This window comes from Caretta caretta, chromosome 7 (assembly GCF_965140235.1).
Source record: "Caretta caretta isolate rCarCar2 chromosome 7, rCarCar1.hap1, whole genome shotgun sequence".
Taxonomy (NCBI): Eukaryota; Metazoa; Chordata; order Testudines; family Cheloniidae; genus Caretta; species Caretta caretta.
In genome coordinates this window covers 118,123,765-118,140,143 of record NC_134212.1, presented here as the reverse complement: position 1 = coordinate 118,140,143, position 16,379 = coordinate 118,123,765, and positions in this window count along the sequence as shown.

Sequence of the window (16,379 nt, the reverse complement as noted above, 5' to 3'; positions counted from 1 at the left end):
CTCAGTGTTTAGCCATCCCACTTCTTCTTTCCTTGTTTTCTTTTTATTTATATGGCTATAGAACCTTTTGCTATTGATCCATCAGTTTAAGATCTGACCTTAAAATATCATTTTTAAAATTTTTCAGGTAAAAAAATGCAGCACAAGTCGAAATACAATTTTGTTTCATTTTGCGATGGCAATTTGAAATGAAATTTTTTCTTTTAAATTTCCTCTCGAGAAATAACAAAAATAGAAAGAGTAACATCTTGAATGAGTTTTACAGCAATGTAACTTCACTGACACAGTGGGTTTTCTCCTGGGTTACACTGGTAAGAACGTAAGTAAATAAGATGAAAATCAGGAATCAGTTCTTAATTGCTGGTTCAACGGGCCAAATTCAGCTCTCCATCAGTGTAAATCTGTGTTAATTTCAGTGTAAATATGAAGTAAGTTCATCTATTTTAATGCATAGTCACCAGACTTGCACTGGTCTAACTAGAGCAGGATTTGACCTAGTGTTTGTGAGTACAGCTGGATGGGAACTGGATTTTCCATTTTGTGGGAAATTTAGTGAGTTCAAAAACATTTTCCATTCCAGGGAAAACAAAAAAACTTTAAATTTCCTCAAAGTGAAATTCCAAAAACAGATAATTTGGAGTTGACTGAAACATTTCATTTCAATAAAATCAAAATGTTTTGTTTTGATTTTGACATTTATAACATAAGATAAAAGAACTTCCTAAAGAAAGTCATTTTGAAATGAAAAATCGAAATGTTCCATTCCAGAAAATATTGAAACAGAATGTTACAACATCATCATAGGGCTTCATGTCCTTTTTCCTAAATTTCAGCAAACTTGACCTGTTTCCATGAAATATCGCACTTTTGATGAATTCGTATTTTCTGACAGAAAAATGTTTCATCCGAAAATGCCCAACCAGCTCTAATTGTCAGGATTTTTCATCTAACAGCCATTTGATGGCCTATGTGAAATGGCTTGTGTCCCAGCTCAGTTGCCACTGGACAGTCATCCAGTTAAAACCACACATACCCCTCAACCGAGGTGGCATCAAGAGCAGGGCTGAGGTAAATTGTTGGGGCTAGAACAGCTGTTCTCTGTGCTGCATGAATTTTTTTGTGATCTTAAGTTCATCCCATCTCCAAGGCTGTCAACCTGGCATGTTTCCCCAGCACTGAAGTCACAGGAAATTTCTTTTCCCATTTGTGATGGTCAAAAACCAGCATAGCAAACTGCCAGTCACTCTCTCTCTTTTTTAAGTTCCTTAAATCTGAATCTTCGCTCTTCCCTTTCCTGCCGGCACAGATACTTCTGAATGATTGATTGCGCTGGGAGACCCTACCCAGGCATGCTGCATAACGAGGTGATTTGACGTGGCTTTTAATGCTCTCCCCACTGTGAGCCATGTTGCCGGTATTAACATCTCCCCACTAGGCCTAAGCAGCTCTCACAGGCGGTTGCTTTCCTAACTCCAAGTCCGTCAGTTTAGCATTGATCCGTTTACTTAATGCCAATGTAACCTAGTGCCACGTCCTTCTGTACTACAAATCCCGCAGCCCCCTTGGTTTTCCTTTAAGTTGCTTAGCTTAATGAGCCAAGTGGGCTAATCCTCCCGATAAGGAAGATTACGAGGACGTCCAGGGATACCAAAATATGAATGTTAGAAAAACACCAGCCTAATGTTTTGTTTTTCCTGTTCGAGTATAAAGTGATCTGTCAGGAGGGCAAGTCTCCACTATGCAACAGAGACATTAAAACCCCCTAAATAATTGTCCAACACTAGGGAAGGGACCTCACAATGCCGCTTGAATATGTACGGTACAAATGCATAGTCTTTTGTACGCCCCAGCAGCAGCTTCTCATCTGCTCTTTAAAGTCTGCAGCTATTAAGATGTTTATTTTATACAGTAGAACTGTGGAGGAGGTAAAGGGGATTTGATTCCTCTCCTTTGGCCCTGCCCACCTTTCAAGCACATTGGGAAGAAGTTAGAAGCAGGCACAATATGCTACTGAGTGGTTAGGTTGTTCCAAGTGACTTGAGGGTTTTTCTTTAACAAAGCTTGGAGGGCATCTTCCTTTCTTCTCTAAACCTCTGGAACTCCTTGCTAAAGGGTGTTGTGAAGGCCAATACTATAACAGGGTTCAAAAGGGAGCTAGATAGATTCATGGAAGATAGGTCCATCGATGGCTATTAGCCAGGATGGGCAGGAATGGTGTCCCTAGCCTGTTTGCCAGAACCTGGGATTGGGTGACAGGGCATGGATCACTTGATGATTACCGGTTCTGTTCATTCCCTCTGAGGCACCTGCCATTGGCCACTGTCAGAGGACAGGATACTGGGCTTAATGGACCTTTGGTCTGACCCAGTATGGCTGCTCTTATGTTCTTAATGCTCTGCAGAAACAATGCCTGTTCAGAGCATTTCTCGTTGCAAAGAGGGAAATTGGCATCTGGTTTAAGTATTGCTGAGGGGCGCCTACCATTATGAGTGCACTAGCAGGATTTAGAGAGGATCACCAACTGACTGCAGGATAACAGGGTGCGTGGGAGGGTGTTTGTGTGGAGATTTGACTGATGTCTGTCAGAAGTTGATACAAGCCAGATCTACACTGCCTAACACACATGACTGTGCTTCCAATTAAAATAGCGCACACATCCACTGGCTAGGTAAGAGTGTCTTGGAATCGAAAGGCGTCGCTGTGTTCACTTCCCCTTGTTTTGTCACTAGCTTAAAAAATAACTGGCATGAACATGAGGAGGGATGAATATCCCTAGCTAGAGCTGGGCAGGAGGAAGCTGTGCGAGTTTTCCTGTACATCACCCTCTGTTAGAAAGCCCTGATCTTGTCCTGAGCTGTGACAGACTCTTATGCTAAACTATGCAATGATTGTATGATGTGGGCTAATGGGAAGTGAGGCCATCAAGATAAATGTGCATTTACAACCTAAGAAGGGTTCTGTTTATTGTCTGACGTGGTTTATGATACTATCACGTGTGTCTGACAGCTCTTGGATACATTACAGGTAAAAACATAGTCACTCTTACTAATAATGTATGGTTCATATGCAAAGCACTCAAATGGCAGAAAATTAAGGTCAGCATAAAAATACCCAGTATTCAGATCAATTTCCAAGTATGTATGTCTGGATACTATTGTGGGTACATCATTAGCAGCGGGGGAAAAGACAAATTCAAGGAAATGATGAAACTAAGGGAAGAGCCACAAAATAATTAAGAGCACGTCTACAGAACAAAACAAAACAAAATCCCCCGGCAGCGAGGCTCAGAGCCCGCGACAGCTGACTCAGGTTCATGGGGAAGCGCTGTGGGGCTAAAAAGAGCAGGGTAGACATTTGAGCTCAGGATGGAGCCCAGGATCTGGAACCCAGCATGTGGGGAGGATCTCAGAGCCTGAGTGTCTACACTGCTATTTTTAGCCCTGCAGTGCTAGTCCGTGTCAGTTGACCTGAATTCTGAGACTCGTTGCTGTGGGCTTTTTTTTGCTGTGTAGATGTACCCCTAAGGGGCTGGAGTGACTGACATATAGGGGCGGATTAGAAGAACTTGAGTGAACAGCAGCTGGGGGGTATATGATAACCACAGACAGGTATTTTAATGGTATAAATACCAAGGGTGGACAGGGATTGTTCAGGGTGATGTAAGTGGGCATCACTAGGAGAAAACTGGATGAAAATCAGAGCAGGAAAATCTAGGCTGAATATCAGGGATGTTTCCCAGGCATCATGGTGTACTAGGCTGTGCAGGTTTCCAAAGCAGTGTGATTGGGAGGCCCAATGTATGAGTAATTTAGAAATGCATTGAGCTAAGAACCAGAGGATATACGGGTAGGGGAACAATCTTGCATTGACAGCGGGATGGATAAAATGATCTAATATATCTTTTGTGCCAGATTCTGCAGCCATCCTTTACTCCATGGATAATCCCAGTCATTTCAATGGGACAATTTACAGAATAAAGTGCTAAATGTGAGTAAGGGTGTCACAATCTGGCCCTGTTGTATTAAGCATGAATATATTAATGCTGCACTGGAATATGAGAGAGATGGAACTAGACTCATAAGGGTCCTCTAAGAATTCCCTTGCAGCAGTATCCAGTTGGAGATGAGATTGAAGTTCACCATACTAGGGCATGGAAAGTAAACGCCCTGAATTGTCTGTTGATTAATGATTGTGCTTCCAAAATGTTAATACAAATGCACTGAATCGTGAAATGTGGCTAATATAATTAATCTTGCAATATTGTAAATCTGCTGCAGACAGATAATGTGAGAATTTAGCTCTACAGTTTTGCATTAAGGAAAAAGCCAATAAAGTGGTGTTTAGAAGGAAGCCCAGAGCTTAAATATCTGCAAGTGACTTAGGTGGTTATTTTTCAAAAATCTGTTTTATTACCTTCCACAAAACGTATACATGATATATTTACATCAGAGTGGTCAGAGAACTGATTCAGACACTACCAACAGGATAAAGATATACACATATATCCTCAGGGCCACACAAACAAACAAAGAGATTAAAACAAACTCTTAGACTTCTTACCTCGCTTTTAGTCACAGCTGTCACAAGATTCGTAAAAGCCACCGTTTTCCAGTTATGGTCGTATTATTCCATGGCTCACAGGCACTGACTTCTCTTTTTGCCAGTGGGTGCTTTTGAAGAGAGTTGTGTATGTTGGGGAGGAGGCTATTTTCAGGATATTTATACACTTTTCATATTCTAGCTGTTCAATAGGTGCCTATCGTTGGTATCTTAACAATTTATAATCATTATTAAAATTGTAATGAACTACATCATTACATTATCATGAATTACAGTAGATTAAAATCATTGCCCTCACCTACAAACAGTCTTCACTAGCAACCCAGTTTAAAGACATCATGGTAGCTTTCTGAATGAGACTGTTATTTATCCATCTTTCAACCTGGCCCTACTCACATCCATTACCTACCTGTGAATCATGGCATACTAGTCTAATAATTCCACCTGCCGATTTAACAGTGCGCCATGTATATGCTCCTGCCACCTACTGGTGCTGTTGTAAAATGTTAGCTTAAGGCAAAGTAACTTCCAGCGGACATCTTTAACACCATTTATCTCGTTAAAAACCCCACTGTGGCTCATGGGTGCTGAGCATCACCTATTTTTTTCACTGGGTGCTTGAGCCCCAGAGCACCCCCGGAATCAGCGCCTATGCCATGGCTGACCATTGTCTGAACTGACTTGGTGATATCTCATTCCATTTCATAGGAGAGAGATGTCTACATCACAATCAGCACTAACTGGTACCTTTGCTAACATTCTTTAGACCTCCCCTTGCTGACGGGCAGTCTGAGTGTATCTTTACAGGATGGGCATGGAGAGTGGGCACCCCTTCTCAGCCTTCAATGTGGTTCACCCATCTCGGAGACAGGGCAGTATGGAGGAACCTGGCATGGGCACTGCGCTGTGATAAACAAGGGGTCCTCAGTTAATGGTGCTTCTCACAGCTAACATTAACGACGTAAAGTGCTAAAATAGAAAACAGGAGGTGTGGTACCATATTAAGAAGCGTGGAATGTTGTCACTTTGAAATTTCAGGACCTGTTTTATAAGGAGTCAATCTGTAAATGCAACCATAAAAACCCACTGGATACAACTGTGATAATGGCACGGGCACAGCTAGAGGCATAATTGGTCATTTGCATATGCAACTGTGATTGTGTGCAAACTTGGTATTGACATGGGCAAATTAGACTTGGATTTGAGCACCTGAACATTTGAAAATCAGGCTCCAAAGAGCAATTATGATTTATTATTTGCATTACAACGATCAGGCTCCATCATGATAGGTGCTGTACAAACTCAGAGGAAGGAGTCCCTACCTCCAAAAACTTACAATCTGAATAGACAAGACAGGCAAAGGATGGGAAGGGAAACAGATTAACAGAGTCACCCAGTGGGTCAGTGGCAAAGCCAGGAATAGAATCCACATTTTCCCTATCCATTGGATCGCACTGCCTGTGAAGAGAAAACAGTTTCAAGCCAGCCCTCTGCTTTCCACATCTTCTCATACAAAGTCTCCTCTAAACAGCTACTTTTTATATGCATTTTGCGAAAAAGGACTAGAAATAGTAGTACAAATCCTTGAGACAAGAAGTCTGACAGAATGATGAAGAGAGCTAAGAAGGTAGGCCACCATAACTGTATAGAAAACCAGCAGCTGAAACATAACTGTTGGGTTCAACTTTTATTTACAAATGTTCTTACTTGAAAAGCATGTCAATTTTTCTAATCAAGAACCACTCACATAACCTGGCACAAAATGAGAGAGATTTAAGACCACCACAGTAATTGGACTGAGGAAACAATAACATTAGTGATAGGCTAAGGAGTCTTTTACCTCTAAGTCAATCCCACTCTGAATCAATCCCAGATCCAAAGCAACCAAAGATCACTACTACATGACAGCAGTTTGGTGGCCTATGTAAAATGGGCTGGTAGTCTCAGTCCAATTCCTTGTATCCAGCCATCGCCACCAAAACCATCACTATCCTTGTTGGCACCTCATCAGAGAGGACAAAGATTAAATAAGCATGGAGATTGTAGTACCCCTTGGCCCTTTTGGACAGTCTTTCTAAGCAAAGCTACAGAGGGTGATAGAAGGAATCTTGCACTGCCGTTGCTCCTTCTGGACCTGTTATTCAGTTGTCCAGCATGTTTCATCAACAACCAAAGCCCCTATTTAAAAAGGGGTGAGGGATATAAAGGGTTTTGGGGTTCTGTTCCATGACTGGCGCTCCCAGGTGCTCATCATCATCATTATCAAGGCAAATTGCAAAGGGACATAGCCTCCTTGCAGGTTGAGTGCCGCCTGGATCTATTTCTATATAGGTCCTTAAGACGGTCTGGCTAGATGTTCAGTCTATGTCTGTCATTGGCAATATTATCACGCCACCAAAGTTTTTGGTGTCCTTGTGATCTCAGGCCGTGTAGCAGCATTCCTTGATAAATGAACTTTGTAACTGGTTGGTCTTCCATCCTAATAACATGCCTGGACCAAGAAAGTGCTGAAACTGAACTATTCCTGAAGGAGGTAGTTGGTGGGTTCAGCTACAAATAACCGAATTGCTGATCTCATCCTGCCACTTAATATGGAGTAGCTCCCAAAGACGACGAAAATCCAAATGGCCAATCTGCTGCTCTTCAGCCTTTCTCAGCACCCACGTTTCACTGCCGGACAATAGAGTTGGAATAACCGTAGTTCTGGTAGTAAGCTCCACGTGCCAACATTTCCATGGAGGCTGTTGAAGGGCCCAGAATGGTGCAATAATAGCATCCACATTTTTCAAGCGGCTGAGGTCCTACCACAATGCAAATAATAAATAATGTAATAAAACAACAAATAAATGAAAAGTTTAATATATACCGGCTAGATCCACCAACACCCTGCAGACATGCTTGCATTGCACCACTGTCATCATCTGGGCCTACAGCAGGCTTTACCCATCCTGGACACATCACCTCAGTGCAGAGATGATTCTGCAGTGGTATGAAGCTGGTGTAGGCAGTGATGAGCTGCCAAAATCTTAACACCCGGTTCCCTCCTCACCCCACGAGGGGGTCGTGGCCCCCCCCTCGCCCCCCCGGGGACTTCTGCCCCATCCAACCCCCCACGTTCCTTGACGCCCCCCCGACCCCTGCCCCATCCACCCCCCTCCCCTGTCCCCTGACTGCCCCCCGAACTGGGCAGGAGGGTCTCGTGGGCCACCGTAGTGGGTGCCCACCCTGCTCCTAAGAGCCAGAGGGACCTGCCGGGGGTAAGGTGGGGAGTCCCGGCAGGTCCCTCCACCCTCCACTTACTCATGTGGTGCTGTACCATGGCCCACAGGCAGTCCCGTGTCCACAAGTTACCTTTTCTTTGTTCTTGTGGTACAAATTTGTTTTATGATCTCTATATGTATATAAAGTCTGCTGCAGTTTCCACGGTATGCATCCAATGAAGTGAGCTGTAGCTCACGAAAGCTCATGCTCAAATAAATTGGTTAGTCTCTAAGGTGCCACAAGTACTCCTTTTCTTTTTGCGAATACAGACTAACACGGCTGTTACTCTGAAACCAGCAATAATGTCGTGGAATAAAGTTACTTCTCCACACAATCAAGGATAGCAGAATCTGATACTCAGATTTGGGTTGGTCTTTAGACAGTAGCATAAACTGCAGACTTCCTCAGCAGACTGTGGAATTATCAGCCATGCCCATGTCAGTCTTTAGTGTTGCCTCCAGGTTCCATTTACTGTCCAAACCACAAACATACTCGCAAAAGTAAAGCAACATTTCCATCTGGGGCTTTCTACCCAGCCACAGGTCCCAGGGCTTCATAGAATCATAGAATATCAGGGTTGGAAGGGACCCCAGAAGGTCATCTAGTCCAACCCCCTGCTCGAAGCAGGACCAAATCCCAGTTAAATCATCCCAGCCAGGGCTTTGTCAAGCCTGACCTTAAAAACCTCTAAGGAAGGAGATTCTACCACCTCCCTAGGTAACGCATTCCAGTGTTTCACCACCCTCTTAGTGAAAAAGTTTTTCCTAATATCCAATCTAAACCTCCCCCACTGCAACTTGAGACCATTACTCCTCGTTCTGTCATCTGCTACCATTGAGAACAGTCTAGAGCCATCCTCTTTGGAACCCCCTTTCAGGTAGTTGAAAGCAGCTATCAAATCCCCCCTCATTCTTCTCTTCTGCAGGCTAAACAATCCCAGCTCCCTCAGCCTCTCCTCATAACTCATGTGTTCCAGACCCCTAATCATTTTTGTTGCCCTTCGCTGGACTCTCTCCAATTTATCCACATCCTTCTTGAAGTGTGGGGCCCAAAACTGGACACAGTACTCCAGATGAGGCCTCACCAATGTCGAATAGAGGGGAACGATCACGTCCCTCGATCTGCTCGCTATGCCCCTACTTATACATCCCAAAATGCCATTGGCCTTCTTGGCAACAAGGGCACACTGCTGACTCATATCCAGCTTCTCGTCCACTGACACCCCTAGGTCCTTTTCCGCACAACTGCTGCCTAGCCATTCGGTCCCTAGTCTGTAGCTGTGCATTGGGTTCTTCCGTCCTAAGTGCAGGACCCTGCACTTATCCTTATTGAACCTCATCAGATTTCTTTTGGCCCAATCCTCCAATTTGTCTAGGTCCTTCTGTATCCTATCCCTGCCCTCCAGCGTATCTACCACTCCTCCCAGTTTAGTATCATCCGCAAATTTGCTGAGAGTGCTTCCCATCAGGGGTCCCTTGACTCAGGGACTACTGCAGGAGACTGTCCTTTCTTGCAGCTATTTAGAGAAACACCAAACCCCTCCTCATCTGCATCTGATTAGGGGATGGCCAGCTCAAGGTCTGTGGCTCTTAAAGGGGCAGGCCGCCCTAGTACAAGTAGCTTCAACTGAGTTAAGAAATTCAGGATATGGCTAACAATAAACTAAGATCAGTCTAAGCCAAACTTTTATACACAAATGCCTCTGAACATGGAGTCTAAATTTCACAGCCAGTTCCAGTGAGGCCTCAATTTTTATACCCGTACATCAGCATAGTTCTACTAGCTTCAAGCTGAGGATCTGGCCCGTATATACTATTCAGCTTTAAAAAATATTATTTCTTCAGTAACGTATATGACCAATCCCTCCATCTCAGTCCCACCCTAGTTGCTGTAGCACAGTGACATGACCTATATAGCTTCATATTACCAGAGGAGTCTGTTTGTGGCTTCAGAGCCACCCTGTTTCTTTCAGAAGCAGAGGTAAAGGTAAGGTACATACGGGAAACTGGTGGTTTAATTTGATATGTTAAATATTATTGTGGCAGCGATCACCCAGTGGAGATTTTTATACACATTCCTTTTCTTAGCATGAGAGCAGTGTGGGTTCTTTGAAGAAAAGCTGTACTGTTTTGTGAGACAGTTGCTTTGGGGGGATGCTGTTGCAAACAGCAAGAAAGTTTTCTCTCTCGCTTCCTCTAACTGGAGTTGATTCTTGGGGCACAGTTGTTTCCTGAAAACCAGACACTGGTGTTTGAACTAAGATTTCTGAAAGAAGGTTTTGCCTGGATACCATCTGTGACCACCTCTGTTCAGGGACTGCTGTATATGTATAAATAAAACAAATCACGTGAAGAATACACCCAGATTACATGGCATTTAAATAGCCTCCAATGGGAAGCCAACCTGCCGGCCAACCCTGATATCTCCTACTGCTTAGCACAGGGACAGATATTTTTACAGAGAAAAGGTTAACTCATTTAAGTGCTGGTGAACAATGTCCCTTACTTCCTCCTCTCATTAGGGATGTTGACAATCAAATTATTTCATTTAGTATATCAGTTAAATCTGATTTCTTCAAAATGTGGCCATTTACCTAAGAGAAATAGTTGGGATCTTTGGGAAACCTGTAGCAGCTTGCAAGAACCCTGCTTTACAGATACATTTCCAGTTAATGGCAGCAGGAATTGTTTCATAGGGGAGCTCATCTAGGAATGGAAAGTAAAAACCCCATAATGAGTCCATAGTATCCACAGAGCAATCATACTGAAAGCCAAAGCTGCAGTTTAATGTATGCAAAAGATGGGTTTTATTATTCACTCTGAAAAGGAAATGGAAGTCAAAGGGGTAAAAAAGCGCCTTTTAATGCACTGCTTATCATGTAGGACATGCTCTTATCTCCATTTAACCCCCCCTCCACTTAAGGAAGCCTGCAGTTCTTAGAATCATAGAATCCTAGAATATCAGGGTTGGAAGGGACCTCAGGAGGTCATCTAGTCCAACCCCCTGCTCAAAGCAGGACCAATCCCCAACTAAATCATCCCAGCCAGGGCTTTGTCAAGCTGGACCTTCCCCACATTCTCCACTCTGACCTGCAAGTGCTTCAGAATGGCATGTTCTTTGGAGCTACAAATGACATGAAAGCATTCAGCAGCGAACCCCTAGCAGATACAGGTTCCTGTTTTCACCTTTGCTGCTTTTAAAACAGCTTCCCAAGAAACATAATGTGGGTGATGTCTTGTAGTCACTTTGTCCTATCCTCTGTGGAACATTATTGGGAAACGGGCTTGGTATTGAGTTGAACAAGTTATAATTGTATTATGAAATTGGCTGCCCTCTTAGAAAACCTTGAAGAAATAAAGGGATCTCATATTATCAATTGCTTTCAAATCTATTATAAATTGTTGGAATGATTTATTATTACTAAGAGAGGGACCGTGCTACAGGGGCTGGGGTACTAGCCTGGAGGTAGGGAGACCAGGGGTCTACCGCAGACTTCCAGTGTGACCCTGGGCAATTCACTTAGACTATCCGTGCCTCAGTTCCTCCTTAGTATAATGGAGATAATAATCCCTAACTCATACATTGAGAGAGTGAGGTGCTCAGTGAGAGAGTAAGAGAGTGAGGATACTATGGGATGTGGGCCAGATAAGTACCTAAAATAAATAGATTAGTTATTGTTCTCTATTTTCAACAGAGGCCAGGGGATTATTGGGCCAGGTGTTGTATGCTGAACCCAGCTCTCTGGAATCTCATACCCTTACTTACAATACCATCCTTTCTCCCACTGTGGATTTTAATTGTTAAAAAATATTCATGCCATAGGACCACCTTATACTCCTACTAGGAAGCAAGAATGGTGGTTTGAAGTGGGGGGAGAGGGAGGGAAGCTTGTGCAAAATGTTGGCTACTTTCTGGTGCTTTTGCAGTTTTCATCCATGTTTCTGTTGCTGTGTCACTTTTTTCTCACAAAATGAGAGAATGATCTTCCACTCCAAGTGTATTTAGCTTTGAACTGGATCATAAGAGCCATATATTTCTGCCACTACAACGTGCAATGTAGAAACATAATGCAAAAGTCCCTAGGTGCATATGCAGTCCATAAATGGAAAGAAGAATGGGAAGGCATGTCTGCTAGAGGGCGGGGGAGGGAAAAGACTGCTGCCATCAAAATATCCCCTGGAAATAATTGCCTGATGATAAGTGCTTTAAGGCAATCTTCAAAATTGCCATCATGGTACTGAACAAAGAATGTGGGAGCAGAGAAAGAAATGTCTAGGGGGAAATAAATAGATTTGGATCACTTTGCTTCTATACTTACAGCTGGACTTATTAATGTTTCATACATCTTTTAAGCAATCTTCACGCTCAGAAGCCAGAGGAATTTGCTTAGTCTGACAAAAATGTATCCAGGAAACACTACAGAGCCACAGTGTTCACCAGAGTTGTGACCACCAGCATAGACTGAACAAGAAAGACCCTCCAGAGTTCTTCAGCTCAGAGGACTTTCCTTTGGTCAGTCATGCTTGGAGCACAACTGTCAAAACTAGGCAAAATTTAAATTCCTAACCAAGATGCCTAGTTTTAAGAGGTGCTGAGCAACTACAGCTTCCCTTGATCCCAGTAGCCACTGTGGGTCCTCATCACTTTGCAAAATCAGGCTGGTTCTGGTGTCCAAATGTGGATTTAGTGACTCTGATTAGGTAAGTGAGTTTGATAATGCTGGCCTTTAGTCTCTTCCTGAACGAGCCCATTGGGAATTTGATGAAGCTATACCTAACCTACTGTGATAACCCAGCAAGAAATGATTCCTAGCACAGAGAGAGACAACTCAACTGTATAAACTGAGTGAAATGTTCAGAATCAAATCTCACCATTATAATCATTTGCCCATCAATTAGGATTTGCATGCATGTCCATGAAGGCCCAAGATAAAGATTTTATTCTGTGCCCTGCGGCCCAACACTTCTGAGCTAGACCTGTCTTCAGGTCACATGATTGCATCACCTCCATCGTCTGATGTCGTATTGTCACATTGGCCTGCTATCACTGTCTGTTCCAGGTGGGCTTGAGGCTATGCCCACACAAGTCACACTGCAGGATCAGTGATGTCACTTCAATGACATCATGTCCCATCCATATAATATCACATTGTGGTAACAGAAAAAAATATGGGCCTTATTAATTATCATGGAAGGTACGCCTGTGTAAAGCAAGAGAATGAGCTATTGCCAGACTGGGTTCGATGGAACCATCCAATAAGTCAGTGGAAAAAAGAGACATGCAAACACATTATTATTAATTATTAGTTAATTTACTTATACTGTGTTAGCGTCTATATAACCCAGCCCCATTTTGCTAGGAACAAATATATATAACATAATGAGCTTGCAAATTCCCTAAAGAGCTGACTGGTCACATATTGTTTTCTTATAAAAGTAGGATTTATCTGGAAATTTCAACTGGCCCTAAGAGACCTTAACAAGTTAGCAAGTGCCTCTGGTTTCACCAGTCAACTCTGTGCCAATATACTTCTATACATATACAAAAGCAGTAATTAATTATTGAACCTTCTTCCTTATTTATAAAAAGAAAAATGCTTACAAACCTAAAAGAGACACAATCAGGAGAAAAAGCACCTTAAAAGCAGTCTTTGTATATGTTAAAAACCTGTAACTACAATTTTCTTTGCACAGCACATGCTATTTGTTTATGTAATCAGCTGGGATTTGTTGCATTTCACTCATCTTTATCAGTTTTCTTTTTGGTTTTATCGCCCTCTCTGCAAGGATTTGCATTTGTAACACATTAGCAAACTGGACATCACATCATCCGCGAGTGGCTGGTCCACTGGAGGATAACACCCTACTAACTGCTACCAGCTAATGGAGATGCTCTTCTACCTCAGTGGCTAAAGGGTTTTACTGCAGTGCTGAAAGTATCAAGTTCAAACCCTGATAACTCATGCTGGTGGAGGAACCATTACACTTTTATGTCCTGATTCAACTAAACACATGAATAGCCTCAGTCCTGATCAGTACAACATTTAGACACCTGAATAGTCAAACTGAAGCCAATGGGACTTAAACACATGTTCACGTACCTTTCAGCCTGCAAATTCCACCTGTGGGATGCAATATTTGACAAAGATACAAAATAAGGACGCACGTGAAAAAGTTACTCACGCAGGACACTTTAAATGGTGTGGGATTCCTCCCCTCAGTTAAATGGCTCTTTTCACAACCTCTGTTTCATGATTCTTGATTTCTGATTGAAACAATTGTCACCAATAAAAAATGAGAGGACACCAATTCTATGTGGAACATAGGGAGTTTCAAGACTGAAATAAAAGACATCCCTTGAAATAAGCAATCATTGTGAGGCATGCCTGCTGAAGTGTTTTACTGAATCGAGATGGAACCCCTTGTGCTTAAGTGATCTGCTGAATCTGGGCCCTACAGCTGTTGTGTTTTGGGGGTTCTGAACACAGTAAGCAAATGTTTAAATTGCACCAAAAATAAAATAAAAACACCCTTGTCTTTTCAATGTAAAGAACAATGAGGTCATTAAGAGCAGGCATGAGCGTTTAGCTTCTCTTTCCAAGGCCGTCTCATGATTCTTTAATGGTAAGCTTGAAGGCTGTTCTCAAAACGTGCAAGAAAGGGTCATTTTTTAAAAAAAAATCGTCTTTGAGACAAGTTTTCTATGCAATCAACACGGTTGTGGTGCTGAGTCTTTAGCAATCAGCATAATCCAATGTCATGTTTTGCGGCGTGTGTGTACAAGATAATCTTTTGTAACGAATATGCTCATCTGTTTCCCCAGATTTCTTGGATCAGGGGCAAAATATGGGGAGACTTTGTTTAAAAGAAGAACTGGGTAAGTGACCGAAAAGAGAGACTTGGAAGCTGCCATGCGCTGTTGTCTATGGCATGAAGTGGTTCTGATTACACACAGACAGGCTTTGCAGGCTTGAAGCGCTGCTTTAGCTGGATCAATAGCGTCAGAGTAGAAAATGTGCTGAAAGTTAAACCACAAGCAGGAAAGCAATCCTCAGCTTTCACCTGTGTGATATGATCAGAAGAAACAACAGTGTCTGAAAACACAGATGGGCAATATATTATTTATTATTGTTGTTGTTCATTATGTTCTTCCTCTCTAAGCTCCTATATTTCACCCATCACTGTGATGTCTGATTACCAAATAATAATGATCATAATAATTATTTGTGTGTGTTTATATAATGCTATAGAGATTAGTGTTATGCTGTTAATAAAATGCTGGTTTATGTATTTGTAAATTATGGTCCATTCACTCCATCCTGGCAATATATATATATATATATATATATATATATATCCATTAAGTGCTAGATAGCATCTTGGACTGTGAGCCCATACAGCGTCACAGATTATTGGAAGCCTCCATTTACCACATGTAAGCTACCCAGTGGTAACTACCTGCTGCTCCCTCTCCCCCAGAACAAGCTGGTGGGGTGAGACAGAGGAATGGTCATTGGGAAACATTTCCTGATTTCAACGTAAATGTTCCTTTTTGTAGTATAATTCCATTGCTGTGAGTTCTATTGATGCCTGCATCTCACCACAAAGAATTACGCTCGCTTCTTGGTGCTTATACTTTTCAGAGACAGGTAGCCAATCATCAGAACACTCGTAGATGTAGATTAAGGACCAATTCAGAAGGGAGATGCTATGGATGGTCTTTGCCTTCTTTGTTTCCACATCCCCTCCTAGGTGACATTTTACCAAGCTACGGGTATTTAATTTTCATCTTCCCTCATCAGTCTGTCCTGTCATTCACTTTCATCATACAGGGTGAAACTCACTTCTGTGCTAAGGGCCAGCATGAGGCCTTGCACCCCTTCAGTCCTATTTAAGGGCCATCTTGAAGGAACGCATGACCATAGCCTTTCTCCTGGTGAATTTCAACCCTGTGCATTGCAAGATGCTGCTTAATGTCCTTGCTAGTCACCGATAAACATTCTCCCAACATGGCTGATCACTGTAATTACCTTCTAAATTAAGAGTTGCCGACTCTTGTCATTTGATCATGAGTTCTCACAGTACTTGGTATTTTATTTAAAGCATCAGTTCCTGGAGTCATGTGATTACCTAAAAGTCTCAGCTTTCTTTTAGGTGGGGGAAAAACGAAGCTTCTAGCCTTATGGTTGTGGAGAAAAGGTTATAAACATGACCCAATGGTAACCCTAAAGGCTTCAAAATCAGAAGCCAATCGAAAGAAGCAAAAATTCACTACTTCTTTTTAAAAAAAAGCTTGTGATTTTTAAGCCATCGCATGGTTTTGCGTGGGCCGGACTCATAATTTTTGATCATTTGAAGTTAGCAATACCGCACGTTTCCTTGTGGCTTTCACAATAGGAGTACGGCCCCAGATCATCAAAGAAATCAATGGCCATTAGGTGCCTAAATACCTTTGAGGATCTGGGCCATAGAAACCATTGAAAATGTAAGGACAGACCATGTCTAAAATTTCACTGATAAATAGTCCCGGGCCAGTTCTTAGCTGCAACATAGAAGAAA